Source organism: Stegostoma tigrinum, unplaced genomic scaffold (genome assembly GCF_030684315.1).
Source record: "Stegostoma tigrinum isolate sSteTig4 unplaced genomic scaffold, sSteTig4.hap1 scaffold_101, whole genome shotgun sequence".
NCBI classification, from domain to species: Eukaryota; Metazoa; Chordata; class Chondrichthyes; order Orectolobiformes; family Stegostomatidae; genus Stegostoma; species Stegostoma tigrinum.
Window position 1 is genome coordinate 142025 of NW_026728053.1, and position 27088 is coordinate 169112.

The 27088-nt window shown below is 43.6% G+C and overlaps 1 long non-coding RNA gene across 1 annotated transcript; it reads left to right on the forward strand.

Annotated features, from left to right (window-relative positions):
* The first annotated feature begins 688 nt into the window (after window positions 1-688).
* On the forward strand, window positions 689-27088 carry LOC132207561 (uncharacterized). The gene is made up of 3 exons (XR_009443571.1): window positions 689-774; window positions 24861-24967; window positions 25388-27088. It is a non-coding gene; the product is annotated as an uncharacterized LOC132207561 (long non-coding RNA).

A 27088-nucleotide genomic window follows, 5' to 3' on the forward strand; every position in this document is an offset into this window, starting at 1 on the left:
GATCACTTGTTGAAAATGGATAGCAGCTAGTAGTTCTCTTTCGTCTCAACTAGTGACCAGTAGGCAACGGTCAAACAGTACCTAACCCAGAGGACACAAGCTCCTCTGAGACATGATGTTAGTTGATTCTCATGAATAACTACCTGCAGATGGACTATCTGCAGATAAAGCATGGTATTAAATCTCACATATACTGCTCTCAACCGTTTTAATCAAAGTATTTATCACTCGTTGCATAGAAACAGATCACAAAACTGAAATGGCATATGCACAAATGCCAGCATAGAAGTTCTATACAGTAGCATTTTGTTTAAAGTTGTATTTGTAAAATAAAAGGGTGAAGTATTAACTTTCACAAATCATATTAACATGCTGTAGAAATCTGTGGAAGTGAGAAATTTGTTTTTTGATTCAATACATGTCTGACAAATGACAATTCAAAGAGATCTTTGTTTCAGCTGCAGTGGGTTGTGGAGTCGACCTCATTAGGGGCATTTAAGTGACTATTTGACAGGCATATGGGTGTTAATACAAGATAGGGGTGGAGGTTAGATAGACCTGAGGTTTAGGGTAAAAGTTCAGCACGACATCATGGGCTGAAGGGCCTGTACTGTTCGATGTTCTATGTATCTTATGCTGTATTCAAATAAGTAGTCAGTCAGTGGCATTCTGTAACTTCCTTTTCCAGGGGTAGGAGTGGAAGAATCAGAGTGTTTCTTTGAAAATTGGCTTGATGTGTCTGTCCAAGGGTCATCTGGAGGAAAAAATACAAGTGTAAGTACGAAATCTATCATTGCCGATACACATGTAAACTGTAGATTTAACTGTACGTAAACTTTGTTTAACAAACTAGCCCACTCAATAAACTGACAAAAATTACACACCAGATGTTTACTGTATTCTCATCATCTCTGTGATGTCTGGTGAGGGTGCAAGTGAGAAGGCTCCCTGCCAGTAAGTTTGAGTTAAGGCAAAGTTGCATCATTGCTGAAGTTATTTATGCTGTAAATGAAGGAGAACAGTAATGTGTATATCCCATGCGTTATGTTCCTGTTATTGAGTGTGTGTTTTTTGTGTGTGTGGGCCTATTGATCAACTGGAATTTTTGATTATTCAGCCCATTCCTGGTACCACGGGTACTGTTTAACAAAAGGTTTGCTGTCTTAGTATATTTCTCTATTTAGTCACTGCCACTATTAATGTTAAGTTAGAGCGTGGTCTTTGCAGAATCTGCACAGTGCATTCCTGCTGGATAAATGATGCACTACATCTGTATGATGCCATTGCTTCTCAACGACACCAACTTAGCAGCTGTTTTTGTTACCAATAATGTTTTCATCATTAGAATACTTGGAAAATATTCAGAAGTGCTGTATGACTCGACTGCTCACTTGCAGCAGTGATAACACTTCATGTGAGGTCATGTTTTTCCCCATTTGATGTTGTGTTGTCAACAATGTATCTCACAACTAATGGGCATATTTCATTGAAACCTGGTCTGTACAGGTATGGTCCAAGGAAGAACTGATTAGTTTTTGACAGATCTAGATTTATTTCTCTATTTTTTAAAAACATCAGTTAAAATTCGTTGGATAGGCAAATGATCATCTTTCTAGAATATTGTTGATTGATTTCGAATGTTGTGGATTGTGACAGCCCTGATAGTAGAATTTTTCATAACTATCAAAATATGAGCAGAATTTTCAGAGCAGATTATCAAATTGGCCTGAAGCTTTCTCAGTGAGATGGAAGCTTTTAATAAAAGGATTTATTTTGTCGGCCTTGCATTTACAAAGAATCAGTCAAGTGGAGAAATGCCTCAAAGAAAAGCTGTGTAATTATAGAGTCATGGATGTTTGTTGCACAGGAGGAGGCCGTGCGCTCTGTCGTTACTGCACTGCTCAACAAAGATCTGTCTACATTGAACTCACAGTACATTGATTTCCTTTTTGATTGTTTGACCCATAGCCCTGGAGCCTACAGCAACAGAAGTGAATATCTAAATACTGCTTAAATATTCAGACACTTTCTGAATCAGCCACACTTTCCGTCAGTGAGTTCATGTCAACTAATGGAAAAAGCAGCTTCCAGTTATCCTTTCTATGCCCTTCAAAATCTTAAACACCTTTTACCAGGTCCCCTTGTCTGCTCCAATCTTCTCGTCGGTCAGATGGGCAGGTCAGTGGCAGATTGATATAGCCTGAAGAAGGAATAAGATAAGAGAGTACTTAATGTGGCAAAGCCTGTCGTGCCTGATGGAGGTCAGCAACGCCAGTCAGCAGTGAAGTCCACTGGCAAGGATGGGTGGGTTTTAGCCCAGCGCAGGGAATACAAACCATCACGGGGGAAGCCTCGTTCAGAGTGTCTGCAAACTCGTGGCTTAGGAAAGGACTGTAATAGAACATAGAACATAGAACCGAACAGGACAGCACAGAACAGGCCCTTCAGCCCACAATGTTGTGCCGACCATTGATCCTCATGTATGCACCCTCAAATTTCTGTGACCATATGCATGTCCAGCAGTCTCTTAAATGACCCCAATGACCTTGCTTCCACAACTGCTGCTGGCAACGCATTCCATGCTCTCACAACTCTCTGTGTCAAGAACCCGCCTCTGACATCCCCTCTATACTTTCCACCAACCAGCTTAAAACTATGACCCCTCATGCTAGCCATTTCTGCCCTGGGAAATAGTCTCTGGCTATCAACTCTATCTGTGCCTCATTATCTTGTATACCTCAATTAGGTCCCCTCTCCTCCTCCTTTTCTCCAATGAAAAGAGACCGAGCTCAGTCAACCTCTCTTCATAAGATAAGCCCTCCAGTCCAGGCAGCATCCTGGTAAACCTCTTCTGAACCCTCTCCAAAGCATCCACATCTTTCCAATAATAGGGCGACCATAACTGGACGCAGTATTCCAAGTGCGGTCTAACCAAAGTTTTATAGAGCTGCAACAAGATCTCATGACTCTTAAACTCAATCCCCCTGTTAATGAAAGCCAAAACACCATATGCTTTCTTAACAACCCTGTCCACTTGGGTGGCCATTTTAAGGGATCTCTGTATCTGCATATCAAGATCCCTCTGTTCCTCCACACTGCCAAGAATCCTATCCTTAATCCTGTACTCATCTTTCAAATTCGATCTTCCAAAATGCATCACCTCGCATTTATCCAGGTTGAACTCCATCTGCCACCTCTCAGCCCATCTCTGCATCCTGTCAATGTCCCGCTGCAGCCTACAACAGCCCTCTACACTGTCAACGACACCTCCGACCTTTGTGTCGTCTGCAAACTTGCTGACCCATCCTTCAATCCCCTCATCCAAGTCATTAATAAAAATTACAAACAGTAGAGGCCCAAGGACAGAGCCCTGTGGAACCCCACTCACCACTGACTTCCAGGCAGAATATTTTCCTTCTACTACCACTCGCTGTCTTCTGTTGGCCAGCCAATTCTGTATCCAAGCAGCTAAGTTCCCCTGTATCCCATTCCTCCTGACCTTCTGAATGAGCCTACCATGGGGAATCTTATCAAATGCCTTGCTGAAGTCCATATACATCACATCGACAGCTCGACCCTCATCAACTTTTCTAGTCACAGCCTCAAAAAACTCGATAAGGTTTGTGAGGCATGACCTACCCCTCACAAAGCCGTGTTGACTGTATTTGATCAAGCCATGCTCTTCCAGATGGTCGTAAATCCTATCCTTCAGAATCCTTTCTAACACCTTGCAGACGACAGACGTGAGACTTACTGGTCTGTAATTGCCGGGGATTTCCCTATTTCCTTTCTTGAAGAGAGGAATTACATTTGCCTCTCTACTCTCCACTGGAGTCATACCTGAGGACTGGAATGTTTGACTTTTTAAACTTTTGTTTTTATTCTTCTACTGTTCTAATAAGAAGACTGTAGTGCTGAACATTTTAACTTATTCATTTATTTTTATCACATGGAGCATGGAACGGTACAGCACAGTACAGGCCCTTCAGCCCACGATGTTGTGCCGAACTTTTACCCTAATCCTGTGGTCAATCTAACCTCCGCCCCTCCCTTATACTATCATCCATGTGCTTGTCTAATAGCCGATGAAATGCCCCTATTGAGGCTGACTCCACTACCCTCTCCGGCATTGCATTCCACTCCCCTACGACTCTGAGTAAAGAAGGATGGATAAATTTTGTACTTCTGCAACTAAAATTGCGTACCAAAGTACTTTGTACCTGAGATGGCACCGTCTAAGGCAACTTTGTACTCTTTTCTTTGTACTCTTGTACCCTGTATTGAATGCATGTGATAATAAAATCTCAATCTAATGCATAGCAGGACACTGGGAAGCTTAGAGGAGAAAAGGGATCCTGGAGTGCTTGTTCATGAATTCCTGAAGGGGTCAGGTCAGGCTAGTAAGGGTTGTTACAAAGACATATGGGACACCTCCCTTTATCAGTTGTGGCATAAATTGTAAGAGTGGGAAGGTCACTTTGGAGTTGTTTAAAAGTTTGGTTAGGCCACAGCTGGAGTCGTGTGTGGCATTTTGGTCACCACCCATTAGGAAGGATGTAATTGCACTGGAGGGAATGAAAAGGATGTTGCATGTGTTGGAGCATTTTAGCTGTGAAGAAAGACTGGAAAAAATCACATTATTTTCTGTGAAGCAGAGAAGGTTTGGTGGGTGAATGGAGGTCCTGACAGAGGCATATAAGATTATGAGAGGTAAAGATGGGTTGAATAGAAAGCATTGTTCCCCTTAGTTAAAGCATCAATAACAATAGGGCATAATTTTCAAGAGAAAGACGGGAATATTTTAGAGGTTTGAGGAAAATCGTTTTCATCCAGAGTGTGGTGAAGGTCTGGAGCGCATTGCCTGGGCGGGAAGTTGAAACAGGAAACCTCACAACCTTTGAAAAGTACTTGGATGAGCAGTTGACATGTCGTAATATTTAAGAGAATGGTCCAGTGTGTAAAAATGGGACTAGTATATGTTGCAGTGTATTTTTAGAGGTACAGCCTTAGTGGGCCATAGGACCCCTTCTGTACTATATGATTCCATGACAACCCCCAGCCCAGGCAGCTGTTTTTTTCAGTCATCTCCAGGATTACACCCTTCGTAGTGTGATCCCTTGCGTTGTTCGCCCTCCCAAGTTCATTAGCTCACACTTTTCCTGGTTGAGTTCAATTGCTGTGCCCAGCTGACCAGTCTGTTGATCTCCTCCTGAAGTTTATTCTTCCTGTCTGTCAACCAATTTTGGATCCAGTGTGCCACTTTGCCTTTGATCCCATGGCTGTTATTTACATGGCCATTCCATCGATATCCTCCTCACTAAATTAGCCATTCGCTAGCGATACAGTCATACATCCTGTGTTTAAGCCCAAATGATGAATTAACTTGACAAATTTCAAGGGTCCTTGTGGAAAGCCCTGCACAACCCCACTCAAAGCAAACATCCTGTCAAATAGATATCCCTCTACCATCAATCACCCTGTGCTCTTTGCCTCAGCCAGTTTTGGCTCCAGTGTGCCTCTTTGCCTTTGATCCCATGGCTGTTGTTTTCTTGCTCAATCTGCCAAGGGGGACTTTACTAAGCCCACATCAAATGCATAATGTGACCTCATCTTAACAAATCCATAGTGTTTATCCCTGATTATTTCTTGCAAGTACATTCTACCCCTAAGAATGCCTCTTTATAGCTTCACCAGTGCTGAGATTATTCTGACTGGCTTTTAATTTCCTGGTCTGTTCCTCTCTCCGTTTGTTCATAGTGGGACAATGTTAATAGTGTTTCATTACTTCACGTGCGATTGACAAGGCTTTGAAAATTGCTGCCAGCGGCCCAGATATCTCCTCCCTCACTTCCCCCGCGAGCTGGTATACATTTCAGTTCGCCCTGTAGATGTATCCACTTTTAAAGTTGCTCAACCAGCTGCATCTCCCTGTCTCTTAACCTCTGATGCTCCGAGGTCCTTTGCCCTGATATCTTACTTGCAGTGTCCTTTTCCATTGTAAAGATTGACACAAAATATTCATTGAGGACGGTGCCGATGTTTTCCAGGTCCACACAAAGATTACCTCTGTGAAATGAACGAGGAGATATTGGAGAGGTTTGAGATTTACAATCAAGAAAGAAATTGACAAAATGACTTCCTTGGAGAATCATACAACATCCATTGTCCATTGTTGTAAACAAACAGAAGTTTTTGTTTCCACAGTTGTTTGCAAATAGCCAATCAAGGTAATAAAATAATGTTTTAAGATAATTTACAAAGCAAGGCAATTGAGGAAGATGTATTGGATGTATTGAACTCTCAACTACCTCCCTTAAGTTTAGGAATGTCAGTATTTTTCTTCTGGATAACTTTTGCAGATATCTTCAAACAAGTAGCTGAACCCACAGATTTATGTGACCAACGAAGCCTGAACCTTTTGCTTCACGATGCAGTCCAGATCCCTTGGCAGCTGGGTGAGGTAGCTTCATTTGGAGGCAGCACCATTGAACCAAGTGTCCGCAGTTGCTTCCAACATCTAAGTGTGCTCTGCACCAATTCATATTGTCAAGCGGGTCTACTTGCCAGTATGAATTTTGAGCTCATTTTCGTTTTGTTCACCTGCACATCTGCCAATGTGGTATATCGTATCCATTGCACCCGGTGTGGCCTCCGCTACATTGGGGAAACCAAGCAGAGGCTTGGGAACCACTTTGCAGAACACCTCCGCTTGGTTCGCAACAAACAACTGCACCTCCCAGTCGCGAACCATTTCAACTCCCCCTCTCATTCCTCAGACGACATGTCCATCATGGGCCTCCTGCAGTGCCACAATGATGCCACCCGAAGGTTGCTGGAACAGCAACTCATATTCCGCTTGGAAACCCTGCAGCCCAATGGTATCAATGTGGACTTCACAAGCTTCAAAATCTCCCCTTCCCCCACTGCATCCCAAAACCAGCCCAGTTCTTCCCCTCCCCCCACTGCATCTCAAAACCAGCCCAGCCTGTTTCTGCTTCCCTAACTTGTTCTTCCTCCCACCCATCCCGTCCTCCCATCTCAAGCTGCACCTCCTTTTCCTACCTACTAACCTCATCCCACCTCCTTGACCAGTCTGTCTTCCCTGGACTGACCTATCCCCTCCCTACCTCCCCACCTGTACACTCCTGTCTACGTATCTTCTTTTTTATCCATCTTCGGTCCGCCTCCCCCTCTCTCCTTATTTATTCCAGTTCCCTCTCCCCATGCCCCTCTCTGATGAAGGGTCTAGGCCCGAAATGTCAGCTTTTGTGCTCCTGAGATGCTGCTTGGCCTGCTGTGTTCATCCAGCTCCACACTTTGTTATCTTGCACTATTGATATGGACTGGTTTGTCACTAGAATTTATGACCCAGGCAAAGTGTGTCACGACTTCAGTTGATCTGAGCTCTTATCAGCAGATGGAGCCTCAAGTTAATGCCTCTTCTGAATGCTGGCATCTCCGACAATCCAAATTCCTCAGTACTTCATTGAAGTATTACCCTAAAAATTATGCTTAAATATAAATTACAGCTTGAAGCCATAGCCTTCTAATTTATTGTTGAGAGCTCTACTAGTTTATGACAGAACTAGAACAGACCTGGAATGGATACGGGATGGTTTTCTTGAGCAATATGTTGAGGAACCAACTGAAAAGCAGTGCATCTAAGACTGGGTGCTGTGTAATGAGAAGGGAATCATTGCCAATCTAGCTGTGCAAGATTTCTTCGAGATGAGTGGCCGCAACATGATAGAATTTTTTCAATCAAGATGGAGAGTGTGAGAGTTGATTTGGAGACCAGGGTGCTGCATCTTAATAATGAAAGCTGAAGATATGAGGCATGAAATTAAGCAACTCTTTGTGATCTATCAAGGCTAAAGGGATGACAGTGGATAGGCAATGGCAAACATTTAAGGAGCACGTGGGCGGACTGCAACAACTGTTTATTCCTGTCTGGCATGAAAGCAAAATGGGTAAGAGGACCAATCAATGACTTAACAAAGGCAATTAGCGATAGTATCTGATCCATGGAAACAACATTTGAGGATTGGCAGCATAGTAGAATTTAGCAAAGAAGGACCAAGGGATTGATTAAGAAGGGGTAAATGCAGTAAAGTAAGCATACAGGGAACATAAAGACTGACACAGAGTTTCTATAGATACGTGAAGAGAAAGAGACTGGTAAAGACAAATGTTAGGAAGGGGGTTGACCAGTCAAGGGAAGACAGACAGGTCAAGGAGGCAGGGCTGACGCTGGTGGGTAGGAGGTGGGGTGGGGTTAGGGTGTAACCCTAACCCGAACTCTCACCCTAATCTCCACCCCACCTCCTACCTACCAGCATCATCCCCTCCTCCTTGACCTGTCTGTCTTCCCTTGACTGACGAACCTCCATCATAACTCCCCAACAACACTCACCTTTACTGGCTCCAGCGCCGCCTCTTTGATCTGTCTCCACCTATCTTCTCCTCTATCCATCTTCTATCCACCTCCCCTTCTCTCTTTATTTCTTTCAGAATCCCCTTCCCCTCCCCCATTTCTGAAAAAGGGCCCAAACCCGAAACGTCATCTTTCCTGCTCCTCTGATACCGCTTGGCCAGCTGTGTTCATCCGGCTCCACACCTTGTTATCTCAGATTCTCCAGCATTGGCAGTTCCTCCCATCTCTGAAATGGTCTGTTGGCCTTCGTTCCGAGAGGTTTCGAGTACAGAAGCCGGAATGTGGTGTTGCAGTTACGCAGCACCTTGGTGAAGCCGCACCTAAAATAGTGTGTGCAGTTTTGTGCTCCTTTTCTGCGGAAGGATGCTGTTGCTCTCATAGTTTATCAGTGCAGCGCATGTTTATCAGCCTGTTTCCGGGAATGGCAGGTCTGATGTTTGATCAGAGATTGACTCGGTTAAGATTGTTTTCGCTGGAATTCAAATGAATGAGGTGACTTATAAAATTCGAACAGGACTGGACAGGATAGATGCAGTTCCCAGTGGTGGGTGTGTCCAGAACCAGGGGTCACAGTATGAGGATTCAGGATAGACGATTTCGGAGGTATTTCTTCACCCAAAGAATGGTGAGTCCGTGGAAATCATTACCGAAGCCAGCAGTTCATGTCAAAACATTGAACGCATTCAAGATATGGCTAGATATAACACTTGGGGTGAATGGGATCAAGTGTTATGGAGAGAAAGCAGGATTAGGCTGTTGAGTTGGATGATCAGTCATGATCATGAAGAATGGTGGAGCAGGCTGAAAGAGCCATTTGGCCTCCCCCCTGCTCCTAGCTTCCATGTTTACAATAGTCACTCTCTGAAATGCAAAACTTGAGCAATTGTGCAACTTTGAACTGGGTGCTGGTCGTTACTGACCAAACTAAGTTAGGTAAGGCTCAGCAGGACAGTGCTCATTGTTGTTTCTAGCATTTTCACCGTGTAGGACTTAGTCCTTGCTCTGCTTCAAGCGAAGAAGTGAGCTAATTGGAGATATCTACAACTTGTTAAGGTTCCAAAGGTTTAAAGTGATGTGGGGATGTGTGGTATTGTTCATAAAGTACATCATGAAGATAAATAAGATAAAAGATAAAAGAATGACGAGAGTAAGATGAGGGCCAATCAAGGACAGTAGTGGGAAGTTGTGTGTGGAGTCAGAGGAGATAGGGGAAGCACTAATTGAATATTTTTTGACAGTATTCACTCTGGAAAACGACAATGTTGTCGAGGAGAATACTGAGATACAGGCTACTCGACTAGCGTTTTGTACAGTCACGGGATTTATAGGGATTGACTTCCGGAGCCATGATGTCATGCTCCAACTGTACAAAATGCTAGTGCGGCCTCATTTGGAATATTGCGTGCAGTTCTGGTCGCCCCATGACAGGAAAGATGTTGAAGCATTGGAAAAGGTGCAGAGGAGATTTACCAGGATGCCGCCTGGTCTGGAGCACAGGCCCTATGAAGAAAGGCTGAGAGACTTGGGTCTGTTCTCATTGGAGAAAAGGAGGCTAAGGGGGGATTTAATAGAGACATATAAGATGATCAGAAAATTAGATATTGTGGACAGTGAGAGTCTTTTTCAGAGGATGATGATTTCAGCTTGTACAAGGGGGCATAGCTACAAATTGAGGGGTGATAGATTTAAGACAGATGTCAGAGGCAGGTTCTTTACTCAGAGAGTGCTATGGGCGTGGAATGCCCCGCATGCCAAAGTAGTTAACTCAGCCACATTAGGGGCATTTCAACAGTCCTTGGATAAGCATATGGATAATGATGGGATCGTGTCAGGGGAGGGGCTTAGATTAGTTCACAGGTCGGCGCAACGTCGAGGGCCGAAGGGCCTGTTCTGTGCTGTATTGTTCTATGTTCTATGTTCTATAATGGATATCACAAGTAGATGACTGATGTGTATAGTGTGCATTGTCAAATGGTTCAAATTTTAGAACTGAAAAGTGCCTGGTCTACCTCAAATTGCCATGGAAAACCAAAGCTTCTCAAAAGTTTGAGCTTAAGCAAGTAATTCATGCTGCTGCTGTATAGTGGTTATGTGAATGGTATTTTCCCCTAGCAGGATGCTGTTGTCAGTCCAAAAATAATTCTCATTGCATTGACCAACATTGTCTATGAAATTTGCAGCCAGTCTTATGCCAGACATATAGGTCATATGTGATAATGATTGGCCGACTGAAAACTGCTTGTTTGTAATGAGCAGAGCACACCGCACCGGCATGTGTGAGATGCTTTCTCTTTTCCACAACCAAGGACCCCAACATGGTTCGCAGAACTTTCACTTTGATCCATTTCACAAAATTCGGCCCTCATCCATTCCACCTATCCCAGAATCATAAATTCTCCTTATTCTCAGCTTGTCCCTCCATCAACCTCTGCGTTCAGCAGATTATCTTCCAGCATCTTCACCAGTATCCCCTTTCAGCATTCCAAAGTGACCATTCCCTCTGTAGTCCACTCCTCAGTCACCAAGCAAGGTCCCAAATACACTTGTAAAGTGAAACAGCGATTTACCCGTACTTCATCTGTTCAAACATACAGGTATATTCAATTTTTCCAGTGTTTTCTCTGCAAAGGGGAAATGATACATTGATTAGGTGATTATCCTGCGGTACACCCTCATTCAGTCCACAAGCATGACCTGAGTTCCTGTTCCTTGCTGTTTTCATTTTCTATTTTGCTCCCACTTGGACCTTGGCTGTTCATCCTTCCCCTGAAGAATTTCATGCAATTTCATGAATATTCACTACATTCTCCAAATTCCCAAAGCTACCTCAACCACACTTCCACACATATTGTTTCTTGTAAGGTCTCCCTTCCATCTTCCCTGATTCTTGGCCTCTATCACATCTGTCCTGACAAACAAACAAGCCTTCACTTGCAGAAGTCCAAAGTGAAACACCTGCTATTAGCAGGGGCTGTTCAGTCATGACCAGTTTAAGATAAACAGTTGAACTTTTAACGGGGCTCATTTGCACCTGCTAGAAGTGACATACATTGACACTCAATGACCTGTTCTCTGTAAACAGAAATGTTTTAAAACTTCCACCTTCTTTGAATTAGCCAGAAGATTGTACAGCCTGTATTCCCTGTTCCTTTCTCCTTATTGGCACAGAGGCTCAATGGTTAGCACTGCTGCCTGTCAGGGACCCAGGTTCAATTCCATTCTCGGGGAACTGTCTGTCTGGAGGTTGCACATTCTCTCTGTGCCTGTGTGGGTTTCCACGAGGTTCTGCATGAGTTTACAACAGGTCTCTGATTCCGTCCCACAGCCTAAAGATGTGTGTATTCGGTGGATTAGCCATGAGAAATGTAGGGTTACAGGGCTAAAGCAAGGGGGTGAGTCTGGGTGACGTGCTCTTTGGAGGGTCGATGTGGACGTCTAGGGCCAAATGGCCTGTTTCCACACCGCCAGGGATTCTATTGACAGCTCGACCATTCAGAGTGGACTTGTCAACCACACGACATGTTTTTCTTCTCGTATAAATTATTCCAATTGTTTGAAATATCATGATCTTGCGTTTGTTCCATTGGGTGTAAGACAAAAATGCTTTGGTAATAAAAGTCTCTCTGAAATGAAAGACACAAATGTAAGGTATTTCCGGCTGGTAGACAGGAGGTCGGAAAACTCCCAAAAATTCTGAAGGGAATGCTTGTGATGAGGTGGAGGGTAGAAGAAATTATGTTACGAAACATTATTTTTTGCAAAAGCTTGGTAACACAATGGTAATTTTTTAAAAAAAAATCAAAGGTTGTGTCCAGAAGAGGTGTGAATAGCTACATAGGCATCTGAATGCAAAAAGGGATACAGGAGCAAGATGGAAGCGTAGGTTCTGATCTAAATTGGTTGAACTTAATATTGGACCAGAAGGCTAGAAAGTGACAAGACAGATGATGAAGTCTTGTTCCTCAAACTTGTATTAAGGTTGTTGACTAATTGATTGATTTATTGTCACGTGTACCAAAGTAGAGTGAAAATCTTTATTTATGAGTGGTACAGGCAGATCATAGTAAGCGAAGGATATACAGATGAAAATGACAGAGGCATGCAGGTTACACTGAACAGAGTATGCGCTCAGTGAGATCAATGTTAGCAAGATCAGCGTTATTTCAGGCTAGAGAGTCTATTTATCAGTCTGATAACAACTGGGAAGAAGCTGTTCCTAAAACTGTTGGTGTGTGTGTGTTCAGGCTTCTGTACCTGGTGCCTGATGGAAGAGGATGTAGGAGATCATTACGTAGGTGCGATGGGTCTTTGGTGATGCTGGCTACCTTTCCGCAGCAGTGAGCCATGTAAATGGAGTCCTTGGATGAGAGGTTGGCTTCCGTGATGATCTGGGCTGTGCACACCCGCTTCTGTAGTTTCTCACAGTCCTGGGCAGAATAGTTGCCATACCAGGCCATTATACACTTGGACAATGTGCTTTTAATGGTGCATCTGTAGAAATTGGCCAGGCCAAATTTCCTGAGCCGCCTGAGGAAGGAGAAGCATTGTTGTGCCGCCTTGACCAACGTATTTTCGTGGCAAGTCCAGGACGGGTTGTTGATTATCGTCATACCAGGGAACTTGACACGCTCCACCCTCTCAACCTCAGTTCCATTGATATACATCAGGGCGTGTTCTCCTCCTGTCTTTTGAAATCAGTGATCAGTTCTTTAGTTTTGCCGACATCGAGAGAGAGGTTGTTCTCTGCACCACGTCACCAAACCCTTTGCCTCCCTTCTGTATTTTGATTCATTGTTAGATATCCATCCCACTGCAGTGGTGTCGTCAGTTAACTTGCAGATGGCGTTAATTTGGAATTTGGCAACACAGTCATGGGTGCACAAGGAGTGCAGTAGGGGGCTGAGAAAACATCCTTAGAGGGCACTAGTGTTATTGTGGAGGAGGGGCAGTTACCTATCTTCACTGTGGTTTTGGGTCAGAAAGTTGAGGATCCAGTAGCAGAGGGCAGAGCAGAGACCTAGGTCATAGAGTTTTGAGATCAGTCTGGAGGGGATAATAGTGTTGAAGGTGGAGCTGCAGTCAATGAGCAGGATTCCTACATAGCTCATTGTGCACATTGCTGCCAACAACATCGGTAGAAAGAGGGTTCACTGAATCCCTACAGTGTAGAAACATTCAGCCCAACAGGTCCGCACCTACCCCTGCAAGGCTAACAAACCTTAGCTATGGACAATTTAGTGTGGTCAATCCACCTAATTTGCACATCTTTGGACTGTGGTAGGAAACTGGAGCACCTAGCGAAAACCCTCACAGACATGGGGAGAATGTGTAAACGAAGAGTCACCCAAGGGTGGAATTGAGCCCAGGTCCCTGGTACTGTGAGGCAGTAGTGCCAACCACTGCACCACCTTGTTGCCCTTGAGACTTTCTCCAAGGCTACCCTTGTGTCTTAAGGGACTCTTTTCCCCCCATTCTCACTAACACATTTATTATGTCGTACAATCCCGTAGCAGCAATATCTTTTAGAGTGTGGGAAGAAATGGGAGTAACTGGAGGAAATTCAAACAGTCATGGGGAGAATGTGCAAACTCCACACAGACAGTTGTCCACAACTGGAATCGATCCTGGGGCCCTGTCACTGTAAGGCAGTGGTGCTAACCACTCAGCCACTGTGCTGTGGCATTTAGGTCCTGCAAAATGAGTACAAGAACTAGAATGATGAACATTCAACCTTTCGCACAAAAAGTTGGTCAGAGCTAGGACCCATATTAATCACTGTAACACTGTTTCTGAGACAACAAGGTGGAGAGCTGGATGGACACAGCAGGACAAGCAGCATCAGAGGAGTAGGAAAGCTGATGTTTCTGAAGAAGGGTCTAGGCCCGAAACGTCAGCTTTCCTACTCCTCTGATGCTGCTTGGCCTGCTGTGTTCATCCAGTTGTACACCTCGTTAACTCCGATTCTCCAGCATGTGCAGTTCCTGCTATCTCTCCAGAACACTGTTTTTGTTTTGTTCACAGCAGTGACAGAACACAGTTTGAGAGAAAATAATGCAGCCATATACACAACATTGATGAAAGATACTTTCTTATTTCCAAATGTTAAGGAAAGCGTTGTATGAAAATTATATTCTGTCACAGAATTTGGACACACTCTGGTTTCTTCCTGTGTTACCTAAAACGTATGCCATGTTTTTCGACCTTTGATTTCTCAGCATTTCTTCTTCTTTTGTAATGTAGTGCTGGAGGGAAACCATAATCCCAGATTGTAAGTGCTTTGAGCTTCAACATTGTCTGAGAACCCCCTCACTGTCTCTGAATACCCAAACTGATCAATAATAATCATCCTAATTGTCTGTCTTGACCTTACTGCAGCATTGCTTATTGTGTCACTGGCGGGTGACAGATCACATTGACATTTCACATCATGAAAGTAGCTGCATGAATATTTGTATTCTTGGTTCTACATTAGTGAGTTTTTGTTGCAACGTTTTGGTCTGGAAGTAAGAGGCATCTCAAAGAATGTGCTATCTGTGCTTTTGTGGAATCTGCTTTTGTGCTTTGACTTTGGGTTAAGCAATGTAACATGTCCTTGCTGATTTTCCATATTTAATTCAATTAGAATTTCATTGACTCTAGGTTTTACTCTTGAAATATGATCAATGAGCAGAAGGCTATTCAGTCCATTGAGTCTGCCACTCAATGAGATCATAAAATACTGATATTCCTCGATACCACTTTCCTGCCGTTTCCCTATAGCGTTTGATTCTCATACTGTTAAAAATACTCCAGTCTGAGCGTCTTAACTTTTGTACATCCCTCTGCAGGCAGTCTGGCAGTCTCATCACTTGTCTTCCATACCTATTTTTGTGTTTTCTGTAAGCTCGGTAATAGTACATTCACTTTCATCACTATGTCATTAATATTTATTCGCAACAAGAATGGCCGTGGCATTGATCCGTATGGCAGTTCACTGTTTACAGCTTGCCGACCTGGAAATGACTCCCCCTGTACCAAATGTCTGTTCTCTATTATTTGGTCAATCCCCTATCCATGTTAATATATTTCCCCAAAACTATGTGGTCTTATTAAAAGTCTTATCTGCTTGAAGTGTGATTATTTTTACAAATACCTTTTTGAATGTTACACCCTTTTATTTGTACTACTTGTAATCTCCTCATGGAATTCTTATAAATCTGTCATGCACAATTTCCTGTTTATCAAGCCGTAGTGACTGTGATTGTATTATGTATTTTAAGTGCTCTGCAATTACATCTTTTCTGATAGGCTGTTGCATTTTCCAATAACAGACATGAAGCTAACTGGCCAGTAGTTATCTTTTTTGTCTCCTTTCCTTTCTAAAATAAAGGTACTAGTCATAGAATCCCTGCAGCATGAGAGCAGGCCACTTGGCCCATTGTGTCCAAACTGACTCTCGGAAGAGCATGGCACCCAGATTCAACCAGCTGCCCAGCCCCTGCAACCTTGCATTTCCCATGGCTAATCCACCTAATCTGTGCATGTTTGGATTGTGGGAAGAGACCAGAGCAGCTGGAAGAAACCCACACAGACACGGGGATAAGGTTCAGATTCCTCACAGAAAGTCACCTGTGGATGGGATTGAATCCAGGTCCCTGCCACTGAAACAGCATGCTACCCACTGAGCCACCATACTGCCCTGTGGGGCACTGGGACTTTTTGAAAAGCCAAGGATACTGGAGAGATTGTGATCAGTGCATCAACTATCACTATAGCTATTACTTTTAATATCCTAGGATGCAGCACTTCGGGCCCAGGGGACCTAATGGTCTTTAACCCAGTTAGTTTCCCTCATATCTTTTCTTTAGGGATAGTTGTTGTTTTATATCCTGTCCTATCATTTGCCCTTTGATTATGCAGGAATTTTGGAACACTGTCAGTGTCTTTTACTGTGACTGTATTCATTTGTGGGACATGTGTGTCACTGCCTGGCCAGTTTTTCTTGCCCATCCTGAGTTGCCTCTTGAGAAGGTGATGGTGAGCTGCCTTCTTGAACCACTGCATTCTTCCTGCTGTGGGTTGACCCGCAGCGCTATTAGGGAGGGAATTCTGGGATTTTGAGGGGAAGGAATGGCAATGTATTTCCAAGTCAAGATGGTGAGGGACTTGGAGGCGGTGGTGTTCCCATATGTCTGCTGCCCTTGTCCTTCTGGATGGAAGTGGTCTTGGGTTTAGAAGGTGCTGTCTGAGGAGCGTTGGTGAATTTCTGCAGTGCATCTTGTAGTTAGTACCCACCGCTGCTACTGAGCATTGCAGATGGAGGGAGTGGATACTTGTAGATGTTGTACTGGCTGCTTTGTCCTGGATGGTGTCAAGCTTCTTGAGTGTTGTTGGAGCTGCACTCATCCAGGCAAGTGGGGGAGTGTTCCATCGCATTCCTGACTTGTGCCTTTTAGATGGCGGACAGGCTTTGAGGAGTCAGGGGGTGAGTTATTTGATGTGATATTCCCAGCATCTGGCCTCCTCATGTGGCCACTATCTTAATGTGATGACCAGTTGAGTTTCTGGTCAATGGTAACGCCCAGCTGAGAGTGAGGGATTCATTGATGGTAACACTATTGAATGTCAAGAGATGGTCAGAGCCTGGCATTTGTGTGGCGCAAATGTCACTTGGTACTTGTCAACCCAGCCTGGATATTGTCCAGATCTTGTTGCACGTGAACTTGGACTGCTTCAGTGTCTGAGAAGTCAAATGGTGCTGAACATTGTGCAAACATCAGCGAACATCCCCAGTTCTGACCTTATGATGGCGGGAAGGTCATTGATGAAGTAGCCGAAGATGGTTGGGCCGAGGACACTACCCTGAGGAACTCCTGCAGAGATCTTCTGGAGCTGAAATGATTGACTGCCAGCAACCACAACCACCTTCCCATGTGTCAGGTATAACTCCAACCACCGGTGAGTTTGCCTGTGAAACTCATTGATTCCCATTTTGCTAGGGCACCTTGATGCCACACTCGGTCAGATGCAGCCTTGATGTGAAGGGTTGTCGCTCTCACTTCAGCTCTGGAATTCAGCTCTTTTGTCCACGTTTGAACCAAGGCTGTGATGGGGTCAGGAGCTGAGTGGCCACGGCAGAACCCAAACTGGGCGTAACTGAGTAGGTTATTTCTGAGCAGGTGCTGCCTGATAGCACTGTTGATGACACCTTCCATCACTTTACTGATGATTGAGAGTAGACTAATGGAGCAGTAATTGGCTGGCCTGGTTTTGTCCTGCTTTTTCTGTACAGGACATACTTGGGCAATTTTCTACATTGTCGGGTAGATACCAGTGTTGAAACAAACTAGAACAGCTTGGCTCGGGCAGCAGCAAGTTCTGGAGCACAAATCTTCAGTACTGTTGCTGGAATGTTGCCAGGGCCCATAGCCTTTGCGGTATCCAGTGTCCCTAACCATTTCTTGATATCACATGGAGTGAATTGAATTGACAGAAGACTGGTATCTGCAATAGTGGGGATCACTGGAGGAGGCCGAGTTTGATCACCCATTCAGCGCTTGTGGCTAAAGATTTCTGCAAATGCTTCAGCCTTATGTTTTGCACTGATGTGCTTGGTTCTTCCATCGTTGAGGATGGGGACATTTGTGGTGCCTCCTCCTCCTCCTCCAGTGAGTTGTTTAATTGTCCATTGCCATTCATGACTGGATGTGGCAGGGCTGCAGAACTTAGATCAGATCCATGGTGAGATTGATTAGCTCTGCCTATCACTTGCTGCTTTCGCTATTTGGCATGCAAGTAGTCCTGTTTGGTGGCTTCACCAAGTTGATTCCTCATCTTCAGGTAAGCCTGGTGCTGCTCCTGGCATGCCCTCCTGCACTCTCCATTAAACCAGAATTGATGGTAACGGTTGAGTGAGGGACATACTGAGCCACGAAGGTTGTAGATTGTGCTAGAGTTCAATTCTGCTGCTGTTGATGGCCCACAGCACCTCATGGATGCCCAGCCTTGTGTTGCTAGATCTATGTGAAGTCTGTCCCATTTACTGCAGTGATAGTGCCACACACATGATGGAGGTTGTTCTCAATGTGACGGCGGGACGTTGTTCCACAAGGACTGTGCGATGGTCACTCTTACTGAAACTGACATGGACAGATGCAACTGCAGCTGGCAGATTAGTAAGGATGAGGTCAAGTATGTTTTTCCCTCTTGTTGGCTCCCTCACCACGTGCCGCAAACCCAGTCTGGCAGCTGTGTCCTTTAGGATCTGACCAGCTCGATCAGTAGCACTGGTGCTGAGCTACTCTTCGCAGTGGATATTGAAATCCCCCACCCAGAATACATTTTGTGCCCTTGCCATCCTCAGTGCTTCCTCTAAGTGTTGTTCAACATTGCAGAGTACTGATTCAGCAGCTGAGGGAGGACGGTACGTGGTAATCGGCAAGAGCTTTCCTTGGCCATGTTTAACTTGAAGCCATGAGGCTTCATGGAGTCCAGAGTCAATGCTGAGGCCTCCTAGAGCAACACTGTCCTGACTGCACACCACTGTGCCACCACCTCTGCTGGGTCTGTCCTGCCGGTGAGAGAGGACATATCCAGGGATGGTGATGGTGGAGTCTGGGACATTGTGTGAAAGATATTATGACTGTGTCAGACTGTTGATTAACTAATCTGTGAGACAGTTCTCCCAATTTTGGCACTAACCCCCAGATGTTAGTGAGGAGGACTTTGCATGGTCGACAGGGCAGTTTCTGCCATTGTCTTTTCTGGTGCCTAGGTCAATGCTGTGTGATTTATCCAGTTTCATTTCTTTGAGTCTAAGTAGTGGTTGGTCCAACTGAGTGGCTTGCGAGGCCATTTTAGAGGGCAGTTGAGAGTCAAGCTCATTGCTGTGGTCAGGAGTCATATGTGGGCCAGACCAGGTGAGGTTGGCAGATTTCCTCCCTTGAAGGACATTAGTGACAATGGATTCATGGTGATCGGTAGATTCTTAAGTCCAGACTTCTTTTTAAAATTAAACTTCCACCATCGAACCCAGGTCCCCAGAACATTTTCTGGGTTTCTGGATTAATAGGTTAATGATAATACCAGTAGGCCTTGAGGACTCATGCAAAGAATTTATTTAACTCTTCAGCCATTTCCTGGTTCCCCAATATTATTTCTCCAACCTCATTTTCTTAGGGGCTTGTATTAACTTTGGTCTGTCCTCCTTTCTATATATTTAACAAAGTTCCAGTTGCCTGTCCTGATATTATTTGCAAGTCCATCCTCAAAGTTTACCTAATCCCCTTCTTTTTTTGGTTGTTTTCTGCCTTTTAAGAATTTCTCGATCCTCTGGCTTGTGATTAATCTTTGCAACATTATATCTATTCTTTCTTTCCATTTGATAAAAGGATCCCTTTGCCTTGTCATGTAGGATAATACGATACAATGTTTTATTTGTCTCTTCTTGCAATACAGAGTTTTTATAGAACATTACAGCATAGTACAGGCCCTTCGGACCTTGATGTTGTGCCGACCTGTCATACCGATCTCAAGCCCATCTAACCTACACTATTCCATGTGCGTCCATATGCTTGTCCAATGACGACTTAAATGCTCCTAAAGTTGGCGAATCTCCCACCGTTGCAGGCAAAGCGTTCCATTCCCTTACTACTCTCTGAGTAAAGAAACTACCTCTGACATCTGTCCTATATCTTTCACCCCTCAATTTAAAGCTGTGCCCCCTCGTGCTCGCTGTCACCATCCTAGGAAAAAGGCTCTCCCTATCCACCCTATCTAACCCTCTGATTATTTGATATGTTTCAATTAAGTCACCTCTCAACCTTCTTCTCTCTAATGAAAACAGCCTCAAGTCCCTCAGCCTTTCCTCGTAAGACCTTCCCTCCATACCACGCAACCTCCTCGTAAATCTCCTCTGCACCCTTTCCAAAGCTTCCACATCCTTCTTATAATGCGGTGACCAGAAATGTACGCAATACTCCAAATGCGGCCACACCAGAGTTTTGTACAGCTTCACCATAACCTCTTGGTTCCGGAACTCGATCCCTCTATTAATAAAAGCTAAAACACTATATGCCGCCTTAACAGCCCTGTCAACCTGGGTGGCAACTTTCAAGGATCTGTGTATATGGACACCGAGATCTCTCTGCTCATCTACACTGCTAAGAATCTTACCATTAGCCCTGTACTTTGCCTTCCAGTTACTCCTACCAAAGTGCATCACCTCACACTTGTCTGCATTAAACTCCATTTGCCACCTCTCAGCCCAGCTCTGCAGCTTATCTATGTCTCTCTGCAACCTACAGCATCCTTCATCACTATCCACAACTCCACCGACCATAGTGTCATCTGCAAATTTACTAACCCATCCTTCTCCGCCCTCATCCAGGTCATTTATAAAAATGACAAACAGCAGTGGACCCAACACCGACCCTTGCGGTACACCACTAGTAACTGGTCTCCAGGATGAACATTTCCCATCAACGACCACCTTCTGTCTTCTTTCAGCAAGCCAATTTCCAATCCAAACTGCTATATCTCCCACAATTCCCTTCCTCCACATTTTGTACAATAGCCTATCGTGGGGAACCTTATCGAACCTTGCCGAAATCCATATACACCATACATCAACTGGTTTACTCTCATCTACCTGTTTGGTCACCTTCTCAAAGAACTCAATAAGGTTCCTGAGGCACGACCTTCCCTTCATAAAATCACATGAGACACCAACTTTGGATGCTTGTATGCTTGCTTGTTTGCTGATCAAAATTAAATAAGTGAAACAATTGTACTGAGGTCACCAATCAGCCAGCACATGACCCTTCCTGTGCATTGGCTGCATGGTTACAAGGAGGAAGAATGAAGTGTCTGGTTCAGCTCAGTGAGACAGAAGCTGTATATTTTGGAAGTTTTGGATTTGACCTTTGAACAGGACAGTTCCATTTATGTATCTAAGTTATATTTATTCACTGCTTCACAGTGGAAGGACACAGTGGAAGGATGGCAAAATGGTCAACTCAAGGATGAATCTTGGGGATGTTTGCTAATAATTGCACAGTGTTTAGCATCAACAGCAAGATGTCGATAATACTCGGGCTTGGACTGATGAGTGCCAAATAATGTTTGCACCACAGAGGTGCCAGGCAATGATCATCTCTAACAAGAGAGAATCTCACCATCTTCCTTTGTTGAGTTTCAACACTGAAATTCTGTTATCAACTTCATGGGTGTTACTACTGACTTGAACCTGCATGAGATAAGCCATATAAATACTGTGGCTACAAGAGCACGTCTGGGAATCATGTAGTTAGTATCTCCTCTCCTTTCTCCCCAAAGCTTGTCCATCTCTGACAAGGCAAAGTTGGGAGTGTGATGGAATATGATTGCCTGGATGCCGCAGCTCCAGTAACACTCAAGAAGCTTGATGCCATCCATGCTTGATTGGCACCATTTCCATCACCTCAACATTGATGTTTGTCTACTGCTGATAGACAATGGGGGCATTGTGTACCATCTACAAAATGCACTGCAATAACTCATCTGACAGCAGTTCCCACTGGAAAAACAAGGGTAGTTCACCTGTATTGGGTACGTGTGACTACAATAAATCAAATAAATCAGATCAAATGCTGGGCCAGAATCCTGGCCATTCCTATCTATCAGCCTTGTGCAGGGTATCTATCCCAGATGAACACTTGCGGTCCATGAAGTTAGTTCAGTGCCTTTGCAACAGTGATAATGTGTGACCAATGTATGCTGGCCTTGCGCAGGACCAACAGAGAGCCATACAAATGATATAAACCAGAAGGGAGCCATTCAGCCATCTTTGTCCATGCTGACCCATAGACATCTGATGCCTTTTTTAATCCCAAATTGTTACAAACGTACATGGACCTGCAGCACTTAAAGTGCAGATCCAGGTACTTCTTAAAAGAGTTTAGAATCTCTTAGTCCAACACCAATTCAGGCAGCAAATTCCTGACACCCATCACCCTCTGCATAAAACGGATTTTCCCACATCCCCTCTAACCCTTCTGCCACTTAGCTTGACTCTGTAACTGCTGATTTTTGAATTCTCTGCCAAGGGAAGCAGCTTCCTCCTGTCTACACTAACTCTACCCTATCGCTGCCCTTCACTGTTTTGTATACCTCAATCATGTCATCCCTCAGACTTTTCTGTTCCAAGGAAAACAGCCTCATATTTACAATTCTCCAGCTTTGGCAATATTTGAGTAAATCTTTTCTGCACTGTCTCCAGAGTTATTATATACTTCCTGGATTGTGATGAACACAACTGCACACACTACTCCAGTTGTGGCATCATCAGTATCCTGTACAGTTTTATCATGATGTCCTTACTTTGGTAATCTACACTTTTCTCAATGAGGCAAAGCATTCCCTGTGCCTTCGTCAGAACATTACTGACCTGTAGTGCTACCTTTAGGAACCTGTTCACTTCCATGCTTAGATCCCCCACTTCATCTACCCCTATCAATATGTTCCTATTTATTGTGTATTCCCTTTATGTCCTCATGAAAAGCAATGCATCACACTTGTCAGAGTTGTGCTCCATCTGTCGCTTTCCTGCCTTCTCCGCCAACCCATCTAATATCATTTTGGAACTTGGAGCTATCCTCTGTCCTATCCACCTTACATCCAATTTTTCAGTTGTCTGCCAATTTACCAATTGTGCCCCCCATGTTCAAGTCTGAATCGTTCATCTATAAAATAAATTAAAGGGGCCCCAAAATCAAGCCCTGTGAAACACCAATGGAAATTGCTTTCCGTTCAGAAGCACAGCCATGAACAATTACCCTTGTTTCCTGCCACTAAGCCGATTAGTCAACACATTACTCCGTATCCCATGACCCATGAGCTTTCACTTTTTTGCACTTCTCAGGTGGGACGTTATCATTTGCTTTGCTAAAATCCATGTCGACAAATTCATTGCGCAACCCTCATCGATCCTCCTTGCCACTTTCTTAAAGAATTCAACTAAATTTGTAAGTAATGACCTTACCTTGACAAAGCCGTGCTGACTATCCATGACTAGTCCATGCCTTTCTCAGTTAGTTTATTTGATCTCTCAGATCGATTTTAAAATTTTCCCACCACTAACATAAGACAAGCAAGCTTTTAATAGTTTGGCATTTCCTTCGTACCCTTTATAAACAATGGAACCACATTTATATTCCTTCTCTAATTGATTTAAAACAAAATTTGCCCTGAGGATGATTAGTTTAGTCTTGCATGTGCTGGTGCTACCCTCCTAATGGAGGAAGGGGGACTTTTCATCCAAATTCCCTACTTGTTTCCTTTGTTTTAATTTTCTTTTCTTGTAAATATTTCACCCAGTTCCCTTTTAAGTGAAGCACTAGATTTTGCTTGAATAGTCACTTGCAGTAAAAGCATTCCCTATTCCATTATATGGAAACTTTTCCTCTAACTTTCCCATCATTGTTGTGTGAACAAATCCTGGCCTGAATCACAAGAAACAAACTGTGTCTCTTCAGAATTTTTTTTTGTTTGTTAGGGGTCTTACCTCATGAAAAAACAAAAATCAAGCTCTGTTTTTCTGAAACTGGAACAGCAACATTAGAAGCTGCAAGTTCTTCAGTATGTTTGGGAGATCTAGAGTGAATTGTCCCGGTAACCAGATGTTCCACAACATGGTTCTGTACTAGTGACCATTGGCCTTGAGATTGGTCTCATCTGTCCAGTATTGGAGAATCAGCCTTTGCCTGCTAGAATAGACCAATCATAAAGTCACCAATTGTAAGAGATGCAGTGTTTACCTTCCCTGCATTTGACCTTACTATTGAAATTTTTTTTACAATTATGTGGCTTCTGTCAGATGCTAGTAACTATTTGGAGCCACAGGTGAGAGCTGGTGAAGGTGAGGATGAACCCAGCATGAGCTGCTCAAAAAAAAAGTGAATCAAACAATTTTTTTTGCCCTCTCTCTTAGTCACTCCAAATCCTCTTGAAGCATCTTTGTATCTTCCTCTCAATTCTCATTTCCAACCAGTGATGTGATTTGTCAGTCACGGTGTTTTTCTGTAAATATGCCCATCTTCATCCTTTGTCCCCATCCACAGATTAGCACATTTAATATGAAGAACATAATATGAAAAACATATAGACCACATCAGATGAATTTCCCTCTTCAACACTTCTGATATCTGATAAATAGAGGCCTTCTAATGGGCATTAACATGTTGTGTCAGCATTGCTTGACTGATGCTTAAGGTTGCGGTGGTAATTAGTCTTTCTGCATTAAATATACTTTCAATATTAGAAACTTAAGTGATTGACTACTTCATTGGAACCTAATACAATTATCAGTGTTCTTTTTTTTTGACAGTGCTGATTGATTGGATTTATTAAATGGAAATGTACAGTGTTGCTTTCAAATGGTGATAATTTCTTAATGGAATTTCACGTGCAGGCACTCAGACATGAACTAATGGATAAGGAGGAGACAATCAGAACTGCTTTGGATTCAGCCCATAGAAGGGCCAGAGGAGTCGCGCTGACACCTTCATGTTTAAACAGGTCAGCCACTTAATCTATTGCAGGAACAACCACTTTTCTGCAGAACACTTGGCTTTATAGAGCAGTAAGAGATTAGAAATAAAGTAATGCTAAACTGGAGAGTGAGAAATAATGCAGGGACTCGTATGTTATTTAAAGAAACATGTTACAGCGCATGACAGAAGATTCTGTGACAGTTACTTGGAATTGTATGTTGTGGGAACAATTGAAAATGTTTCCACTCACCTAGTGATTGTGGTAACTTCAAATTATTAGAAAATTTATAGATCAGCATCTTGAAATATTTTTTTTTCATTTTCACAAAACGTTACATGACTTTACGTTCTGCAATGTGTTCTTAATTACCATATTCAAAAGCAAAAAGCATGTGTTTACTGTCCTACCATATTTTGGTGATGTATTGATGTGTCTCATTTTCAGAGGACACTTTTCTGCGTGCCACTAGATGTATATCAGCCATACCAAAATGCTGCCTTTGCCTGAGACAGGGAAGATGAAATGACTTTGGGGAAATGGAGAATCATTCATGAATCCAGTTACTTTCTGATCTGACAGCTTTGTGGCATCTGAATGGATAACAATTTGATCTGGTAATCTCAATTGATAGAGTGCAAATGTGTAGTGATGCATTTTGGGAGCTCTGGTAAGTGAAAGATGTTCACAATGACTAGTAGATCCCTAGAGAGCACTGAGAAACAAAGGGACCTTGATGTCCAAAAGCAAGAGTTCATGCCCTCTGCTTCTGGCCTTTCAGGCAATGTTGGATCCAACACTCCACTGAGCCTTAGATCCCATGAGCTCTTGTTTTGTTGACCAGTCTGCTATCACTGACCTTATCAAAAACATATAGACCACATCAGATGAATTTCCCTCTTCAACACTTCTGATATCTCCTCAATAAAAATTAGATAAAATTTGCAAACCATGGCATTACCTCAACAAAGCCATGCTGACTATCCCCGAACATTCCATGTTTCTCCAAGTGCAGCGACATTTTGTCCCTTAAAATTCTTTCTGATAACTTCCCTACCACCAAGGTTAGACTGGCTTGTAACTTCTGGATCTGTCCTTTCTTCTTTTATATAAAAGTATGAGCGGTCCTCTGGCACCTCAGCTGTGGCCAGAAATGACTTGAAAAATCTTTGCCAGGACCTTTGATATCTCCTCCCCTGCTTCATAAAGTCATGCAGTATAGAAACAGGCTCACTTGATCAACATCAATGCCAACTAACAAACATCAAACTACTGATCCCATTTACCTGCACTGAGTCATTACCTACCATACCCTGGCCCTTTAAATGCTCATCTGTTGCTTCTTTAATATTGCAAGCGTATCTGCCTTCTCCACCTTGTCAGGCAGCATATTACATGTTTGTATCGCTTTTGGTGAAAACACTTGCCTCAGATCCCCTCTAAATAGCTGACAGTTCACCTGAAATCTATACCCCCTGACTTAAACTCGTCTACTGGTTCTCACAATCAATCTATGCCTCCTCATAATTTTGAATACGTCGATCAGATTTCCCCTCAGCCTCCTCTGCTGCATGGAAAACGCACTTAGCCTACCAGTTTCTCCTCATAAAACTTGCATTCAATCACAAAACAACACCCTGAAACATATACTATCAACCAACCTGGCCAACATCTCTGTCTCCGGCTTGCTACAGTGTTCCAGTGAAGCCCAGCACAAGCAGACAGAACAACACCTCATTTTCTACTTGGGGACCTGACAGCCCTCCAGACTTAATATTGAGTTCTGCAATTTTAGGGCCTAAACTCTCCCATATCCCAGCGCCCCCACCCCACACACCAGGCTTTGTTACCACGCAGCCTGCCACTACACACTCCCTGTTGTTAGTGACTAACAGTCCCCATTGACAACTTCCCAGCCTGATCGTCAGCAACTCCTTTATCTGTCCACCTGTCTTTCTCTCTCTTTGGGCTCTATCCTATTGTTTACTCCCTCCCCACCCTCCTCCCTATTTTCGGCATAGAAACTGATGTTTTCCCAGCCACCATCAGTTCTGAGGAAGGGTCACCGGACTGGAAATGTAAACTCTGTTTTTTCCTCCAACATATGTTGCCACACCTGCTGAGCTTTTCCAGCAACTTTGTTTTTGT